General features: G+C 42.3%; 1 protein-coding gene across 1 annotated transcript in view; it reads left to right on the top strand.

Moving 5' to 3' along the window:
• Toll-6 (Toll-like receptor 6) overlaps nt 1-19,344 on the top strand; it is a 254,181-nt gene that overhangs the window by 108,617 nt on the left and 126,220 nt on the right. The window lies entirely within an intron of this gene.

Here is a 19,344-nt window from a genome sequence, read left to right as displayed (position 1 = left end):
TTCATTCACACTTTTAAAGATTTTGGTAAGCTTTATTGAAAACAACTATGGACCTCTGCAGTGGCAGGGCGTGCTTTGCGATATATCCATTGATCGACCCTTTAAACCTATGGAAATGGATCAATAAACAGGGTGTTAGCAACGAATACTTTTAATAAGCGATTCATTACCATAGCTTCAAATCTGGAGATATCGGTAACCGATCATTCACGCCTCGCCACTGGACCTCTGAGAATAAACAGGATAAAACCATCCAGTTTTGCGCAACTTAAAGAAGTTATATATTTTCTGAGTTCCATTCTTACAGTAACCTGTTTGCTGCGATCATCTAGTTTAACTTGAGGTTTTCTCTAGAAAAATTGTAAACGATTTGACAAACGTTTTTCCTCATGAGAAAAATTAAAAGCAAGAAAAATATGAATCCTAGATGGAATGAAATTTCTTCTGTTTGCAGGGATCATATGAATTTAAAAATAAAAAATGTAAATGATTAAAAATAGTTAAGTACTAATTTTGAAATTAAAACGTCATTACTTTCTCAAGGTTTTTTTTTTTATCAATTTCAACAAAGTAAATGTATGCATAAAATTTTCCTGTCAAGTTCAGAGCAAGGAGGGGGAAGTCTGGAATATGTTGGAACGTTAATATGCATTGTAGGTATGTTTTTCTTCGAGGGTTTCCTTGTATTGTTAAACCAAGTAGCCTGGAACTTATAGGTATAGGAAATTTCTTGCTTTGATCCACAATCTTCCCTGTGAGAGAAGGAAGTGAGGGAAATGCTCCCTTTTGCTTCTAGAATGTGAAGTACATCTCTGCCGTGCCAAGGAAAAACGTCCTATGAACATTCGAGAGTTACCAGATTTCCTCCTACAAAATGTTTATTTTGGAGGAAAGATATGAATATTCTCCCTTGAAATTTTCAGGGGCTTTAGGTTAAGTTGTGAACAAAATTATCTGAAAAATTGGAAGGAAGATATTCATAAGTTTACCAGGAAATTTGTATTTTATCAAAGGAAATTTGGCAACGCCTGAAGGTCCATACAGCATTTTTCCTTAGCACGGCAGACCTCATCTCAAGCTTCTTATCTTCAGAATCTGTCAACTGAAATGTTAAAAGTATGTATGTTGCTTTAATTGAACGTCTGAGAACCCTTATACTTAACTTTCAAAAGAAAATTTAAGAAATTCAAGAACAGAAAGTTTGAAGCATAAAAGAGGATAAAACATTTTATGAGATTTAAAAGCAATCTAATCTGAAGCAGTTTCCAAGGTATAATTTTAATTCAAATTTTCACAGACAGGATTTATTCAGGTCTCTTGAATTGATTTATTGACCTATGATTTTGTAAAAATAGAATTTATGCAAGCCAACATCTGAAAGAAAGAAATTCAAAACTTTATAGCGCTTTTGTTGTTACTATGCTTGTGCAACTGTTCCTCTCATTCAACAGAAATTTGGTAACTTAAACGTAACAGTTCTGTAGGGAAAATTGCCCATTACTAAGTTGACGAAACGAAGGTATTTTGAAATCTTCAAACGGAACCGGCAGGGAGAGATCGATCAAATTTAATTTGAGATTGGACCAATAACAGAACTTGTCTTGAACTAGTGACCTGCGTGATTCAAATAGTTATTGAGACAAAATTTAGTGGAAGTGAATTTACGATTGATAGTGAGGAGTAAGTACACTTAGCGACATGAATTATTTTAAGTTAAGTCAATACTGAAAAAAGTAAAATTAAATACTTACTTCAGTATTTTCAATTCTGATTGAATTTTGATGTCTTGTGATTTCTTACCTCAAGTGGCTGCTTAGCATTAAATGCTTTAGTTTTGGTTTTGATGAGTGAAAGTAATGCCAGCAGGCCTTTCCAAAATCAAGTTCTTCTCATTGAGAGGACACGAACTGACCTTTGGAAAGACCCCAAAACACTCTTGATCACATGATGTTGAGGACAGAACGGGACGGACCAATTATGTGTTTTTCTGAGCTTTATCATACCTAATACTAATTTCACATTGCTAGGTCAGTGGATCAACCCAACTCCACACTCCTATATCTTATGGCAAGAAACATGAATTCTGTCACAGAGCTGTCTCCACTTTTCCTTTCGCGACACCTGTGATCACTAAGTGTCATCACAATCACAATCAGCAGCCTGATTTTTTACATTTATGTCGGCACGACAAGAATCGGAAATCGATATATTACGCAGCGCAGATGGGGCAATATCTTGTCTTATCTTGCTGACATAGCCAGTTAAAGTTTCAACAATCGGGCTACTTGAGGAAGTTAGTTGTCAGGCATTCAACATGGGAAGGAGGATTTTCCATCCTCGTTCTTACAATTACTTTCAAGGTCTAATGGATGGAATAATTCTTCCGCACTCTATAGGTTGGCCAACTATTTGGACGTTCTACGACCATTATGAGGAAGATCACAGTCGGGATGGAAGTTTGAAGCAGGCACTCTATGAAACATTCAGAGGCTTGTAAAGGCATCTACGAAAGATAGAATTGGGGAGGAGAAAGAGGGTTGAATCAAAGACTGCGTAACTTTCTTTGTTAGGTTTTCAGTGCTGTAACGAAACCATTGGCGAAGTATCATCGATACACCTGAATTCGAAACAACAAGGTAGTGGGAGGCTGTATTACCTGACATCACAATTTTGTAATGGTTCACTGCTTTTGCAGTGTCAAACATCCAATGTAAAAAATATTGTTATGTATCTACATCAAGGAGCAAAGGAACTGTTCATTGCTAACCTCCAAACTTGTATGGAAACAAACATGAAACAAATAATGAATTTACATAATTTATGGTATTAGCACAAATCTGGTTCAAACTTGTCGCGAAAACGATAGTTGACACATTTTACGACACATCTTACACGGATGAATATTCTCACTATTGCATTTCTAATACGATAGTCAGCAATCTACTTGCAGAATGAGAACTCAGAAAACGAAATCAAAACAATCAGGGGATTCACGGGGCAACCCAAAAGTAGGAATTGGGCAACCGCAACGGCAACCATGCAGCATGCAGCTGACATCGGCATATCGCTATCTCTCTCTTACTCATTACGATACCCTATGTAAAATCCGTTCCCGTACTTTCGGGTATATTTTTGCAATAATTCTTGACAAATTTGGTATCATTGTGCTCAGAATTTATGCGGCTACACGTTATGGATCGATTTCCTTCATAAAAATCAAAGTGGCGACGACAATTCCTTCCTGAAGACTCACTCACGTAGCAGCGCTACGTGGTGGCGGTTGCCTTCCCTAGATCACTTGGAATCACCAATCAAACCATCCTTGCAAGATTCTGAGATTGCCCGCGGAAATGGTACTCATTCCCGTGGTCGCTCAGCAACCCTCTTCTTATTCCCCTTTATTGGGGAACATTCCACATCTTCTACGAGCTCGTTAATCGATTTCCAACACTGAAAAAAATGTTGCTTGGCTCAAACACGGGGATTCTTAAATTAGCTTTGAGTACGTAGCTGACTTACAGTTCTTGGTATCTAATATCTAATTTTACTGCACTTAGCTAAATTTGATTATGTGGCACTATTTCATGTTCCATTCAATGAAAGAAAAGTATCACAATCCCAACCATACTTCTGCCTGATATAAGAATAGTTGCATCCAACAACTCTTTCGGTAGACTCAACCGTACCTATGATCGGTGCAACTACACGGAGAAAAAAACATGGTGCATGGGACCCAAAGTTGAGGTCATATGAATCTCTGAATTTTTCGGATCTTCCATCCGGAAACTTGAGGTCTAGCTGCCGAAGTTCGGGTCAGACAAATGAAATACCTAGGTACATACCGAAGGGTTCGGGTTACACATCTGAGTACTCCGGTACTTACCAAAGTAACTCGGATGTCTGACCCGAACTTCAGCGGTTGGACCTCAAGTTTTTGGATGTGTTATCCGAAAACTTCAAAGATCCATATGACCTCAACTTCGGGTCCCATGCACGAAGTTTTTTTCACCGTGTACGCTTCTATCTGGCACCAAAATCAGCCCGGAGTATAGTTGGGATTGTGCCCTTATTTTTTTCCGTATTATTTCATGTAGAAATCATAAATAAATATATTATTATATTATTTATTTAGTAGGAGACCAGGATGGTGAAGCCGGCATCGCGGGCCGGTGGCGTGTAAAATATAGTTGGGCTGCGGTTGCGGCGGTTGACGGCGATGATGCAGGGGCTGGTCCACGGTTGGCAGCCATCACTCAAGCGTGGCCCGGGGCCCGCGGCCTGGAAGAGTGTTATTAATCCCTGCGCCTCATCGGGCTTGCCCTTGCGCACGGACGCGGCCTCCGCTCGGCTCATGCCTCCACTTCCCCGATCGGCTAACAAGGACCATCATCCTCGCGCCTGCCACCTACGGGCCTCTTGTCTGCCCGGGACTTCCACCGCTGGAAATTTTGATTTACTGGGAAATTATCTCCTCCCGGCCGCGGACGATGATAGCTCTGATAAATCGAGACCCAAGCATGAGGGATGCACCGAGGAGTGACCTAGCCAATGTGCTCAGCGAGAGCGCCTTCGTACCCAGAGTGTCGTCACCTCGGGATCCGTTTTGATTGGCTCCGTCGTCTTCGGCCATCGCCGCACTGTCTCTGAGAAAACAATCTATAGGTCATATGAATTCTAAGAATACGGTCTTCCGTAATATGGGCTGCACCATTCGGTTCATGTCATGTTAAGATGAACATTTTGAGTAGAAAGAACGGAAAAGAAATGACGGAGGAAGAAGATATTGAATAAAGAATGACCCGAAGAAGTTAAAAAAGGGATCATTTCCGAAATGAAGTATTATTCAATTTGAGCTCCCTCCCCTTTTGCTTGACGACCCCTCGCATCGTCGATTGACATTTCGCGGAAAGGAAAACCCGCGTTGTGCGGTGAGCTTTGACGGGCTCAAAACGAGGCCGATCAAAGCGGGAAGGAATGGTAGCCATTGGGCGGTTGCCCATGACTGGCAGCGCTGCCGTGTTACCAAAAAGAGTCGTAAGTACATCCCCCCATAAGCCACGCTCAGCATCCCCTCTAATGTGTTTCAAGGCTCATCCTAGAATGCACCTGCTGCTCTTTTGCGTAGCATGACAGAGTTACACGGCGCACAGTGGAAAGAGCCACGGGGGGAGATGGAGACCGGGCATAACATTTTGAGTTTACTATGTCACATAATACGTACATTTTGAGGGTGTTGCCGGGGGGAAATTTTGGAAGAAAACAAATGGAACTACTTAATGAACTTCCACATCGCCTGGTTTCTAAAGTATTCGCATCAAGTCCGACGAAATCAATGGGTCAGATCGTGCTTTGATGGTTTCATAATAAACATCCGAATATCAAGCTCCAATCGGTTCGATGAGTCTAGTATCATGGAGGATATCACTTCAAAAAACACGATGTATGACGTCATCCACTTCAATGATGCATACCATTATTACCTCCACCATGGTTTTATCCCAGTCCAGCAACCAGTGCGAGTGTTCATATCATTATATTGATGCATCCAAGGTTGGAAAAACTGGATTACATTTTGCAATTAGGAACCACTACTTCTGACCCATTTTAGAAACAACATACATGTCATTTGTTTCCCTATGCAGATATGTGTTTTTATGGGAGAGCCGGAGATAGTGGTTCCGTATTGCAGAATGTAATCCAACTATGGTATGCACTACCGCGGTGGATGAAGTCAAACGCACAGTTTTTCGAAAGTATCACTGAAAAAAAGCATATGCTGTTTTAGCATCTAGGATGTCAAGTATGTGTCCGGTGATCTAAAGATGCTGCCTTTACTGCCCCCGCAGTTAACTTTACATCCTACGAATGAAAATTCAATTGCGCGGGCAATCAAAGCAGCATCTTAGGATCTTTATAGACACATTTTTGACATCCTAAGAGCTGAAACAGCATATACCATTTATTCAGTGGATATATTTCTGTTTCCATCGTACATAGAGACAAGGAGTTTGGACAGATCTGATTATTTATCAGTGATCGAATAGTTTAATCTATCAAAAGGCGATTCAGTGACCAGCGCAACTGACTAATTGAGTTGCTCCACTTTTCGGCCAGACGCCAGAGGCGGATCCAACAATTTGGCAACACCGGATTCCCGCCATTCAAACCTATGTTAAATTATCGATTCTTGTCGGAGCACCTGGCCCCTCTGAGAATCGATATAAGTTCATAGGTTTAAATGGAGAAAAACAATGTTGCCAACTTGCTGGATCCGCCAATGTTTTCGGCGCGGCGGATGAGCGCGGCGACGCGACGGGCACGCCTGTGTGACGAGCAACGCGCTCATGACGCGCACTTGAGACCCGCGCGAGGGCACCCGCCCCCACCCCCCACCCCCGGTGCCCCTCCACCCCCGCCCCCGACGCAGAGCACTCCAATTAGTCTCAATTAGCGTCGGAAAAAGCTCAGAGAGCACAGACGAGATGAGACCGCGACCAGCACCCGGAGCACGGGGTGTAATCGCCGGAAAAAATAGGCTCCCGCTGTTGCCGCTACACGCAGTCGTCACGCGGAGACAAGTGTCACTGCCCGCGGGATGAAGGGTCTCGGTGTCGTATTTATAGTCGTTCCTTATACCATAGAGGGAAAAAGAGTTGGTCACGTCTCAAGAATGTTTCTACCCCGTGACGTAGGTAGGTACGGAATTACGTCGATATTTTAGCAAAATCCAAAATTCAAAGTATGAAAAACGGGCCATGACGTCCATTTTTTGCTTATCAGTCAGGGCCGGATCAAGGGGGTGGCCACATGGGCCGCGACCCATGGCGACAAATCTAGAGGGCGGCAAATTTTGCAATTTTTTTTTAAATGTAGGTATAAAAAAATATCGGAATTAAAAAAAAAAAAAATTACAAACGAGAAAAGGCGACAAAATCTCTCATTTCCTGAGAGTATAGTAATTTTTAATTTTGTCGTCTTTCAGTGATACAAGAGACAGCACCTTTAAGTAGTCGAGTTAAGAGAGAAACCAAACACGCAATTTGGCCAGGAACGGCGCGGCGCAGAGAGCAATAATGACGAGGACTTGAGATAAAAAGGAGAAGCCCTCGGCGCGGAGATCGGCATGTAACATATATTAGCGACTACAAGACTGCACGAATACTTCACGCATCGCATCAGACACAGTGCGGTCATTGCGGTCAGCGTGAAACGGATAGCGCCTACAAGAATGCATGAATACTTTACGCATTGTGCCGAACACAGTGCGGTCAGCGCGAAACGCATGACGCCTACAAGACTGCGGGAATACTTCACGCATTGCGCCAAATAACGCGTCTGCGGGGCGCGGCGGCGGAAGTTAAAATCATCATTTCTTATGAATGGAAGGCTTTATGTCCACACAGAGATAGGTTTACGAAACTTAACTTTTGCTAGTAGTGTTGACAGGGCATTCCCAAAACATGTGTTCAACACGAATAAGCGCGTCTTATGCACCCCTCCCCCGCTGACACGTTCACTTGATGGTTTTTAATGATATTTCAATACGAATGAGAAGGAGGTGGCAAAATACAGGCGGCCCATGGGCGACAAGTAGGTAAATCCGGCCCTGTTATCAGTTCAACTCAAAATATAATGTCAAACACTTTACATAAAATTACTTTTTTAAATGAAATACACCATTTTTAGGAAAGTCGATGACGGGAAGCATCTGCACCTACGCCTACATCATTCTTGAAATCCGAGATGCCGGAGATGCGACCACCTCTTTTGCTTCTCTATGCCTTAAATAGCTTTTCTTTTCTCAGGAGGCCCTACATGGTTTAAATTGTAATCAGGGGAAGTCCAAGGAGATCCTCAATGCAGCATCGTGAAAAGGACAATTTTTCCAAACCTCCTGAAAAATGCAGCAGAATATCTCCAGAAATGGGTCCTTGAAAGGGACCAAAAAGATTTACTGCTGCAAATAGTACAAAATATGAGAGAATATACATAGCTAGTTACGTCAATTTTCAGGTAGATGCGCACCTACTTTAACGTTTGTCAATATCATGGAATTTGATTTTCCGTATTTTGTTTTTTTCGCAGTTGTAGATCATTTTAATATATTGTAACAAGAAAAAGGAAAAAAATATGCATCGTCTCTTCCCCCCCCCCCCCGCAGTTGTGAAAATGCAAATGACCTGCCTAAGTTGCCTAATTAATGTTTGTATAAGTAGCTCGTGGTGGTAGCTCAAATATCATTGGATTGGTTGGGGGCGCAGGTTAATCTTGTTACATTGATCTTAAAATTATTAAAAGCAGCCAACAAGAGAGAATTCGTACACTCCTATTTAGGTATAGTGTGAACCATTTGCAATTTTTTAATCTAGAAAAGGCCGGATAGCAAAAGGCCAATGCATCATAAAGCGCTGTCCCACTAAACTGTGACAGGTTTGGTTTCCTCCAGATATTTTGTCATCTCCGGCCTTAACATCGAGCAGGTGCCTTTGTGTCAAGAGTGAAAGGTTTTCGACATTGATTGATTCTGTCATTGGAGGTTCTCGTGGGATTCTTGCAAGCGAATGTAAACAAACCACTTTTGACCAAAGGCAGGGATCAATCAGAACCGATCGTATTGGCTTAGCCGAGAAAGAAGGGGAAAGGCACACAGCCTTTTAAAATCCTGATATTAGGTGCTCCCCTGGGAAAACTTTATGAGTTAGGGAGAGAAATTTCGTTTCAACAGTAAGTTCAAAGAATTTTCATTCAGATTGAACATGCATTTCTGTAGCCTCATAGTGTAAGAGAACATCTTACTGAAGAAACTCTTGTCAAAATGTCAATTTTGAATTAGTCAAAGAAAGGAGTTTAAGATTGTTGTACGGCAAAAATAGTTTCCGTTAATGATGATCGATTTAGAGAGTATCGAAATTTTGAGTCCACAAACTGGTCGACATCGACGTACTTGACCAGCAGACCATTCAACAAGTCTTTCATTGATCATAATTAAATCATGAATCAACCACTTCAGTGTCACTTTCCAACTATTGAATGTCCGTCACTCGAAAAAAAAAGAAAAAAAGGAAAAAAAATAAAATGTTCCAAGAACTGACCAAAACATAGCTATTTGTCGCTGTGGCGAGGCGTGAATGATCGACTATCAACATTTCCCCATTTAAAGCTATGGTAAAAAATCGATTCTTATAAGGTGTTCGTTGCGAACACCCTGTTCATCGATCCTTTTTCATAGGTTTAAATGGTAGATTACTCGATATATCGAAACGCACGCCACGCCACTGATTTGTCGAAATGTGCTTCACAATTGGACGGAGTTAAACAGAAAGGAACCAACCCACATTTTGGATAAAATCGAGTTATGTGTGGTTTTGAACTCAACCACTGCTCTACTTTATCTATCGCCAAAAATTCAAAGTTTTTTTGGGGGCAAATTTTGCAGAAATTGAACTTGACGTTTGTCTTTTACATTGAGTCTTATGCAGGAGCCAAACTTTAAAATTATTTTTCTCGGTTCGATCCCGATGTGGCTTGGTTCCTTTCTGTTTAACTCTGTCCGATTATGGACCATCAAACATAAGGTAGAATTGCCGAATTTTCACTCACGTTTTACATGTAATGTAAAGAATAACATTTTGACATAGATTTGGCAACTCTGATCAAAGTTCGTCGTCTATTTTTATTCCTTTCATCTTTACTGTGCGCACCCCTCTTCCTCGTGAGCTCCTGATTTCAGCCCTGGATTATTGGTTGGTGCTGAGATGTTATAAATGTAATCATGATGGCATGGGTGATCGTCCTTGTCGCACACCAGAGTCGAAGTGAGGTGCCAAGCAATGCTGTATTAACGCTGATATAAACTATCATACCTATCGATGGCTAACGAACATTACCGCTTATCTGCAAACTGAAAATTTTGCAGAACGAAGAGTAAACTTCGCCATTTTTGTAATTTTAAGGATAGAGTTACAATTTTTTCATTCATTATAGCAATATTGAAGCGCTTTCCTACAAAATCGAAAAAAAAACTGAAATCATCTGCTTGAGTATTTTATCCTGTGGAATGCGGCTAAGTCGCCAACTCATCATTTCAAAAATTGTCACTGAGGCAGTATTGTTCTTTATCCCTCGATATCCTGTTCAAAGTATCAAACTGCGGTTCAAATTTCGAAAACGGCAACGGCGATGATTTATAGTCTCGAAACCTCGTCACCCTTCCACACTCGAAAATAGATTTTGGGGTGAATCAATTTCTTGCCACATATTCTCAAACTGCATTGCTTCCTTGTAAGAATGTCCAATCGATTCGTTGAAATCGATTTTTCTTGAAAATCACCATTCCTGAATGAGATCTCCTGCCCTCGATCCATCCATAAACTCACATGCCACCAAAAGAGCCAAAACACCTCAGCTGAGCATAGAAATCGTCAAAAACGAAACCCCGAAACTCCATTGCGGCGCACAGTGGATCGAGTTAATAGGAGAGGTCGGACAAAATTTGGAAACTTTAAATGCTTTTTACTCCGTTTACACAAAATTTTGAGGTTGTAAAAGTGGTTTCATTGGTTTTCTCGTAAAATTTTCTACCATTAATACCCATTGAAATTTAAAATGTGACGAAATAAGTAGCAAAGTTCGCAGTTTTAGTCAAAAATGTTATCTCCGACCTCTCGATTTGACTCGATCCACTGTGCGGCGTTTCAAAATTCCTGCTTCTCTGATTTTTCGTAAAAAGTAGTCGCTATTATAGTTTAATATTTACACAGAATATTCTGCTGACGAAGAAGAAAAATCAAGGATGTTTTCAAGAACTTACGTTGACTATTATTTCTTGAAGAAAAAACAATAAATGGTAGGAAATCTGCAGCATCGCAACAGAAGATACGTGGTTTGGCCTATTGACCATCGATACGCACACGGGAGAAAATGGTCAAATGTTATTAATAAATAAAGGAGGAATCAGTGGCGAAAGAGGAGAGGATTAACCGAGGCAGAATTCTTGTTCGAGACGTGACAGCTGTGAGAGAACTAAATGATAACAATAAATAATACATAATTGAACACAAGGAGAGGAGTTATTACGAGAAGCAGCTCCTGGTGCGTAAATCACTGGAGTTGATCAGGACGCTGATATAGTTTTCTGATTCGCCAATGGAAAAGGGTTGAGGTTGAGAAACTCCCAAGTTCGCACGCACTCCCCTCCACAAAAACCGCGTATTTCCGTTGGGTCTTCTTTGGATATAGGTGGTTCTTGGTCCGCAGGGCAATGCGGCGACGCGGCGGGAACGGGGAAGTAGGTCGATTGGAGATCGCCTGATTTGAATGCACCTACTGTTTTCGCCGAGGTTCACTCCATGGTTGTCACATGGGGGTCGCTTTTCCATTTGAAGCAAGTGGGATCAAAAGTGCGCTGAGAGACTTTTTCCAAAGTTGACTGCGACTTTTTCTGCCGATGAAGTTGTTGAGCTGAGTCTTTAACAGTCCTCTTGACAATGTATGAGGTAAGGCACTTCTCAAAATGATTACTTTTAACAACTTCGTGCGGAATTTGAATAACGGAACTTCAAGTCCGAAAATAAACACTTAAACAAGATTTACACGGACTAAAATTGGATTTTGCCTCAGCTTTTATAATTTTAAAAACATGTGCGACGAGTATAAATGCTGATTTCACAATAAAAATGTCTATGTTAATTATGTCCATGGTTGTATGAAAAAATTTAATGTTGAGTTTTTCTTTCCTTTCAAGACACTCAGTGTTACTGAAAGTAACACCCGATTGTTTTTCAGTGTTCTATCGAGAACTGCCGGGAAAATGGTTGGTTATGAATCGAACTTTTTACATTTATTTTTTAAGTTCATAAACATTTCTCCTATTTGGTTAGTTATTACATTTTATTAGAGGCATTCAGCATCTTAGGCTATTAATGTCTTCACAGAAAATATGAAGGGTGAGTGCGAATACAAACATTTAATTATGAACTTAATGGAAGCAAAATATTTCAAAATTTAAAGATTTTATCATTTCATACAGAGCGGATTCTCACACAAAATCAGGCAACCAAGGAGGGTATCTGATGACGTGTGGCTTCCTCCAGCCACGAGCTAACTTGCTCGTCGTTGGCCAGCCATCTTGTATGTTCTTACAATAAACGAGACAAGCTGTAATTATGGCACTTGATTTGCCGCTTCAAACTCGGCCGCAGTCTTTCTGGCTCAGTCCTCCCAGTCGGCTTCACGAGAGGAGACCTCTACAAAAATACGCTCTGCATTACTTTTCTGATATCATATCGGTACTGATCATTTTTGCAATAGAAAGCTTAGGTCAGGGGCATCATTACCAAATCCCATGGGGGAGGGCAGTAAAAGTAATGTGGTGGGGTCAATGCTCAGATGTCACACGGAAGAAAATGCGTATCTCTGATTGCAACTTCCTAAGTCTCCACTCGTGTTTTATCGTTTTTTCTTTATGATGAAACTTACCGAAATATTCTCTGAAGTTTTCGCAATTCATCCAAAAATAAGCCCAGATGTTTTCAAAGACATACTTTTTTTGAAATGTTTTTGGAAAAAATAAAACATCATCAGAGGTTTTTAACAGGTGAGCACTTTTTGACCTTCGCCAAAATTTTGTTTTGAAGAGAATGTGCCAAACCTTTGACGGTTTCTTGCCTTCTGCATTTCGTCATGAGCTTTGCCATAGAAAAGGTCCAGGATATATTTTAGTGTTTTAACTTTTAGTGTTTTACTTCCATGAAATTTTAGTAACGTTCATTTGAATGAGTTAAAAACTAATTATTTAAAATTTCGAATCATTTGCATGTAACGTCTGCCAATATTCTTTACCCCATGAGCATCATAAAACCAAATACGGTTAAGCAAATCACAATCAGATACTTCATCAGCACACGGAGAAAAAAACTTCGTGCGTGGGACCCAAAGTTGAGGTCATATGGACTCCGAAGTTTTCGGATCACGTATCTAAAAACTTGAGGTCCAGCTGTCGTAGTTCGGGTCAGACATCTAGAGGTACTTTGATATATACCGAAGGGTTCAGGGTCACACATCTGAAGTACTCCGGTACATACCGAAGTGCCTCGATGTCTGACCCGAACTTCGACAGCTCGACCTCAAGTTTTCGGATGCGTGATCAGAAAACTTGAGAGATCCATATGACCTCAACTTCGGGTCCCATGCACGAAGTTTTTTTCTCCGTGCAATACTTTCCATACAAGAGTTCTCAATCTGCGAAGCCCCCCCCCCCCCCCCCCCCCCGTCCAATGAGAAAGTTTTAATTGTGGACTTCCCTCCCCCCCCCCCCCCCAAATAAATTCCAGGCCAAATGACTGATCGTTCAGTCACCATTTTAATGAACATTTCCCTGAAGAGTTTTAAAGTGAAGGGCTCGACAATCAACCCGCCAGGTGGCTCGTTCTGCCCACTGTGTGTCGCGATCCGCATGAAAAAAAGCACCCGTTTCATTGCTTAAAAGCCCATTTATTACCTTTAATTATTTTTATCACAAGCCCGACGCTCGCGTTTTACGTGGACCCATGAGAAGCTCCCGCAGGTCGCCGCTCCGCGCGGAGCTTCCCAGCTTCTCTTCCTTCTTCAGCCCTCTTCCTTTCGCCCCTCCCCCTCCCGCCACCCCCCGGTCTACACGGCTGCGGTCTAGTCCGGCGGCGGCGTTCGGCGTTCGGCGGACTCCTCGAGATTCGCGATGGCTATCTTAATGAGTTCTACATGCGGTGGCGCGGTGGAGCGCGCGAATTAGGGCCCCGCCCACAGTTGCCGCTTCTGCTGGAAAAAGCTGGTTTTTCCGCCGCGTCGGCCACGGGGATCCCGGAAGTTCGACAGCGCGCCTCCTGTTAGTATGTAAATTTTGTGACAGGTTCGAGGTCGTGTTTGATCGGTTAATGAGCCTCTCGTCGGAGTCGCGCCTACCGCCTCGCGTCTCGCGCCGCCCCTTCCCGACCTTGCCAGATTCTTTCTCCTGGGAAGGAAATGCGGGAAAGAAGGAGATCTTCGCAACGACTGCGTGTCGGTGGCCCCGTTCCGTGTCCGTCGAAAGTTCCGGGATTCGCAACTTTTTTGTTCCGATGTCTGCCACTCCATGATTGTCAAAAGTCTCGGGATTCTTTTCAGATTTTTCAAAAGTTCCGAGAAAGTTCCGGAAAATGCAAAGGATTTGGCACTTTTCCGGAATTTCAAAAGTTCCGGAAAAAAATCAGGGAGATCTTAAAAGTTCCGGAATTCTGTTCTAGTTCTGGGAAATAAGAGCACTGCTGCGTATGCTCAGCAGGCTTGGACTACGGGCTGATAGTTGAAATTGATAGACAAAGTTTTAGACAAAGAAGACAAAAGGGATATGGAGGGGTCTTCTTGGTGGGAGCGAATGGTTGCAATAGACAAAGGAGGTAGGTAATAGACTAACTAACGGTAACTCACGAGAGGCCCTTTTACTAAGTCCATCATGATGTTTTCCCTTAGTCTTTAAGAACTAACGGGAGAAGAAAGAGTAAAGAGTTCAGAGAGGTTCTCGTACGCATGCTAGTGTTGAACGGAGGTCCAGGAACTATAAACATCCCTAGAGGCGCCTGTGCCGACTACATTGATAGAAAATTTAACTTTTGGGGTTTTTTGTTGGTTTGTTGAATTCAGGTTCTGTGTCCTAAGCTCAATATTTTGAGGAGTATAATGAGAAAATTATTGGGAATTACTGGGTTATCAAACTGTAAAGAATGACAATCATTTCGCTCACCCGCAGACATTCGATTAAATAAAGTGCGAACTTACGCTTAGTCACCCCTGCACCAAAAAATTATCTCTCTCCGTCATATAATCAGCCTTAAGGCATTGAGTTTTTTTCTCAATTATAGTTGTCGAAAAGAGGACGAGGAGCGCCAAAAAAAAGCAAATCTCAAAAAGCAAGCCAGCAAGGAAATCAAAAGCTCTCAGACGTTTGTAAAAGATAAAAAAAGAGAAAACATACACAGCCTAAAAATAAGACGAAGTAGAAATTCTAGTTCTGATAAACCACATGGGTGAATCGAAACTGTAAAAGCTCAAATAGGTCCAGAGACGTTCGGATAACTTTGAATGCACCCATAGTTTGAGTGAGATCAATGTTAGGCGTTAACTCTCGATGCTCTGCTCTATGTTGATAGTGAGAGTCGGGAGAAAAGTTAAAAAAACGAGGCCGAATTACGTCTTTCCTGTCTACGGCCATGTTGCCTACGGACCCCTTAAAGCAACGTCACAGATGAGACAAACGAATTAACATAATATGAAAGTAGAGCGAGGGAAAGGATGCGTGTTGACGACGGCGCAGAGATACAAATATTCGTGCCTGATGGATGTCCGTGCTGTATCTGCAAAATTGAAGGCGCGATGGAGCGAGGCGTAAACTCGCGATGCTCCGCTCTGTGCTGCCAATCAATGAATCGCTCAGATTTGGGAGAAGATTTAAAAAACCGGCACGATTACGTCACTATACTTTATTTGACTGTGTTACTCAGGTAGCCCTTGAAGCACAACTACGAATAAAACAAACGGGGACAAACTTGTAACAGAACTAGAGCAAAAGAATGGACGCGCGTTAGGGACGGCGCAGAGATACAACTATTCGAGCTTGATGGATGTCCGTGTTGCATCTTCAAAATTGAAGGCGCGGCGGCACGAGGCGTGTACTGGCAATGCTTCGCTGTATGCTGCCAATGAGTTGTCGCTCAAATTCGGGAGAAAGGTTAAAAATGAGGCCCGAATAAGTCTCCGATAGTTGTCCGTGGCTGTACTCAAGCTTTGGCGTTTTCATTTTTCTTTAGATTACATCACTAGATCAATATTCCCTGGAATCATCTAGTTTCCCCCTAGGAAACTTGCCAAATTTGGAGGTGCGAATCTGTGCCTTAAAGTTTGCGGATTCTGTGAACTTTTTTCTTTGGTTTTCTTCTATTTTTAATGGACACAAATCATATGAATTACTTGTAGCGTCTATTTCTAAGGCCATAGTGTTGAATGTCAAAAAAATAGGTAAGTGTTTTTTTTTTTTTTTTTACTAGGCCTCCGTTTTCAATTCAGGCAAATCATACGGGGTCTCCCTGAGGGAAAGAGCTGATTAAGATGCGACTGTGAATAAACTGGTGCATTGAGATATTGAGAATTCAGAAGAGGACGGGCGTTACGACAGGGGAGTGCATGACCGTTCTCATTCGCGGAGTCCATGTTGCACCAATACCTCTCAATGACAGAGAAGCGCCATAAGTCCTGCCTGGATTGAGCTTCGAGGCACATTGGAGCAAATGCGAACCTCAGCTCAATAAAGTGATCTCTTGTGTGATAGGACTGTTAGGTGGTCTATCAGAGCGAAAGAGACGGAGTAATTAGCCAGTTGCATGGAAACAATAAGCGTCACAATATCCTAATGCTCGAGCGTGTGTTGAACACGCGTAGCTGGCTGTTCCTGCAGGGATTCCCGAGTAATTAGACGGGACGTGGGTAAACAAGCGGGCGTACAAAACGGGAAAATGGGTCTGCGAGGACGGTCCCTGCGGATCGGCGAGCTAATGACAACGCGCGCAGTCGGGATGCGCCGGAATTTCGCCGCGCCGCGCTCTGGATCGAGGAACGCCGACACGCGATCCCCAGGGCTATATCCAGCAAAGTCGGTTAATGATGAGCTCTCTATTATTCACGAATCGCCCCGCTTCCTACCCAAAAAGATTGGCTCCTTGGCCCGGTTGCCGGGTGTCTCCCGTTCCTGTTAACACTAGTCGAGTCTGATGGACTCCAATTGTGCAACTCCAGACGCGTGTCGGGCAAGGACGCTGCAGAACCTCGGAAGGAGTGGAGGATGCACAAAGAAAAGGAGGTGAATAAGAAAAGGTTAAAGGTAAGGAGGATGAAGGGGGTGATGAGGAGAAGAAGATGAGGGTGAAGAAGGAGGAGGGGAAAAGAGACGAGGAGGAAGATGCTGAAGATGGAGAAGAAATAGGAAGAGGAGAAGAGGAGGAAGAGGAGAGGGAGAGGAAGATGAAGAGGAAAAATATTGGAAAGATGAAGGGAGTGATGAGGAGAAGAAGAGGAGGACGAAGAAGGAGGAGGGAAAAAAGACGAAGAGGAAGATGATGAAGATGGAGAAGAAATAGGTAAAGGTGAAGATGAGGAAGATGATTAGGACGGATAAAAAAGGAGAAGAGGAAGGAGAAGACAGAGGAGGACGAGGAAGAAAGGTATGTAGAAAGAGAAAGGAAAGATGAAGAGGGATAAGAGGAAAATGTAGGAGAAACTGGAGAAAAAAGGAGTGGAAGAAAAATGTGAAGTCGTTTGGAAGTATAAAGGAAGAGGAAAAAGAGGAGGACGAAGAAGGAATTGCGGTAGAGTAACTAAAACGAATCACTGAAATATTGAATGAATAAAAGAAATGCTAAACATGTTTGCGCCACCTCGGTTGGCTGCTCCACGCAATCCTCGAGACCTACGTAGGTTTTTTTCTTTCTTTTTTCGTGAAATTTTTGCAATGGGCACAAGGGGTAAGTTAACAGTTTAGTGCATAGGGTTGAATGAAAGTAAAACATGTTATTTTTAGGGGGTGGGGGTAGGAGGAGGCTGGTCCTTAAACTTCAAGAATAATAAATAAATAAAAATGAAGCTTCCTTTGTTCCTATGATTTCAACAAAACTGCACTAAGTTAATGTTTTCCTCAAAAATCCGCTATCGGATATTGCGATCAAGGGTTAACGATATTGTGATGCCATGAAGTGCTGTTTTGTATAATCATGCCTTGCTATTTGCAATTACGCGATCTCATAAATCGGCATCCGTAATGGAGCGATAAAAAACTCAGAAGTAGCGCTCCGTTTTCGGCCGACGTGAAATCGAAGGGCGGGAGGTTTGACGGGGTGCAAGTGTTTCCCGACGGCGGCGGGGGTGCGGGGCGGTTGGGGGTGGTCGGGAGCGGGGACAATAAAAAGCCATGCAGGGTGATGAACGGCGCATTAATCCCTGCGCAGCGAGACGCAACGCGGATAAATGACAATCATTTTTAATTAAATCCAGCTATTTGTCATAGACGAGCAGTTAATTAGAAATTCGAGCCCGGGCACTGTGGCGCCGACAGCCACTACCCCTGCGAAAAATTGCGCCGTCATTATTCACGCCCGCAACCGGTCGTACCCTCGTGACGTCACTCGGAAGTTCAGCCACGAATTCAGTCTCCAAACCACCCCTCCACCTTTACCTTGTACCTCTTCAATCTACCCCTCTCTTCAGCATCACGGAAAAAATTAAATTGTTGATTTAAAAAATCAATTGCTAAAAAAAGTGACAGCAATGTTTCAATGTAGATTCTACAAAAAAAAAAAAATGCTTCTTTAACCACCCCCGTGGTTAAATTAGCTTACAATATTAGTTAAAGTAGTATTTTTGGTTGTAAAATCTACGTTGAAACATTGCTGTCACTTTTTTTAGCAATAGAATTGTTAATCAGCAATTTAATTGTTTTCGTGTAGAGTTCATAGAGTCGTAATGTAAATAGAGGAGCTGGCGCCACTTTTAAGCATTTTCCAGGTCCCAGATTCCGAGACTCCTGTGTCACGCCGGGTCACATTTTCAATACATAATTGATTGTTTTCGATACACACACGACCATCTAATGTAAACAAAAAGGACAGGAACTACTACGTATTCTACACCGCCATTTTGGATCGAAAATGTATCGAAAAAGTGACCGAAACTCGGCGCACCACGCACACCGGGATCGGAACTTGTCGACCAGAACATGGCGCCAGCTCTCCCATTTCTATTACGACTCAATGTTCTCTATGGCTTCAAAGCGAGGGAAGCTCTTCCAACTAAAGCAGGCTTTTTTCGCATAATAAAATCCAATATTGTCTTCAAAACAAGCTGAAGGTAGTTTCTTTTTGCCGAATGTTGTCCATACGCTAGTAGTAGGAAAAAATAACTGCTGGTGCACTTTTACGAACGAACTTTAACTGAATGTTATTCATGTTTCAGGTGAGACGAGCCTTGCAATGTGTTCATAATTTACGGTCAAGCAGAGTGAGTAAATTTGATAACAGCTTCATGTTTATATCTCTCCTCCGCATTTTAGCCGGGAGCGAGTAAAAGTTTTATTGCGCGCTGCGCTGGTTCCCAGATTGTCCCAGTTTAAAACTCCGCGCGTCCGACAGTCTGATCTTGATAATCTGCTTCCTTGTATATGAAGCAAGAATGTTTGCAGTGTTATAATTTGTTTGTCAAGTCAAACTTATATGCATGAATTGTGATTTCAAAGTTTTGAACCCCCTAGTGACCCTAACATTTACAATCTGCAGGTTGAAGAAAAAAAAC

The sequence above is a fragment of the Bemisia tabaci genome, chromosome 2, assembly GCF_918797505.1.
Source record: "Bemisia tabaci chromosome 2, PGI_BMITA_v3".
Lineage (NCBI taxonomy): Eukaryota > Metazoa > Arthropoda > Insecta > Hemiptera > Aleyrodidae > Bemisia > Bemisia tabaci.
The sequence above is the reverse complement of the archived record's forward strand: the minus strand, read 5'-3'. Positions and strand labels throughout refer to the sequence as shown.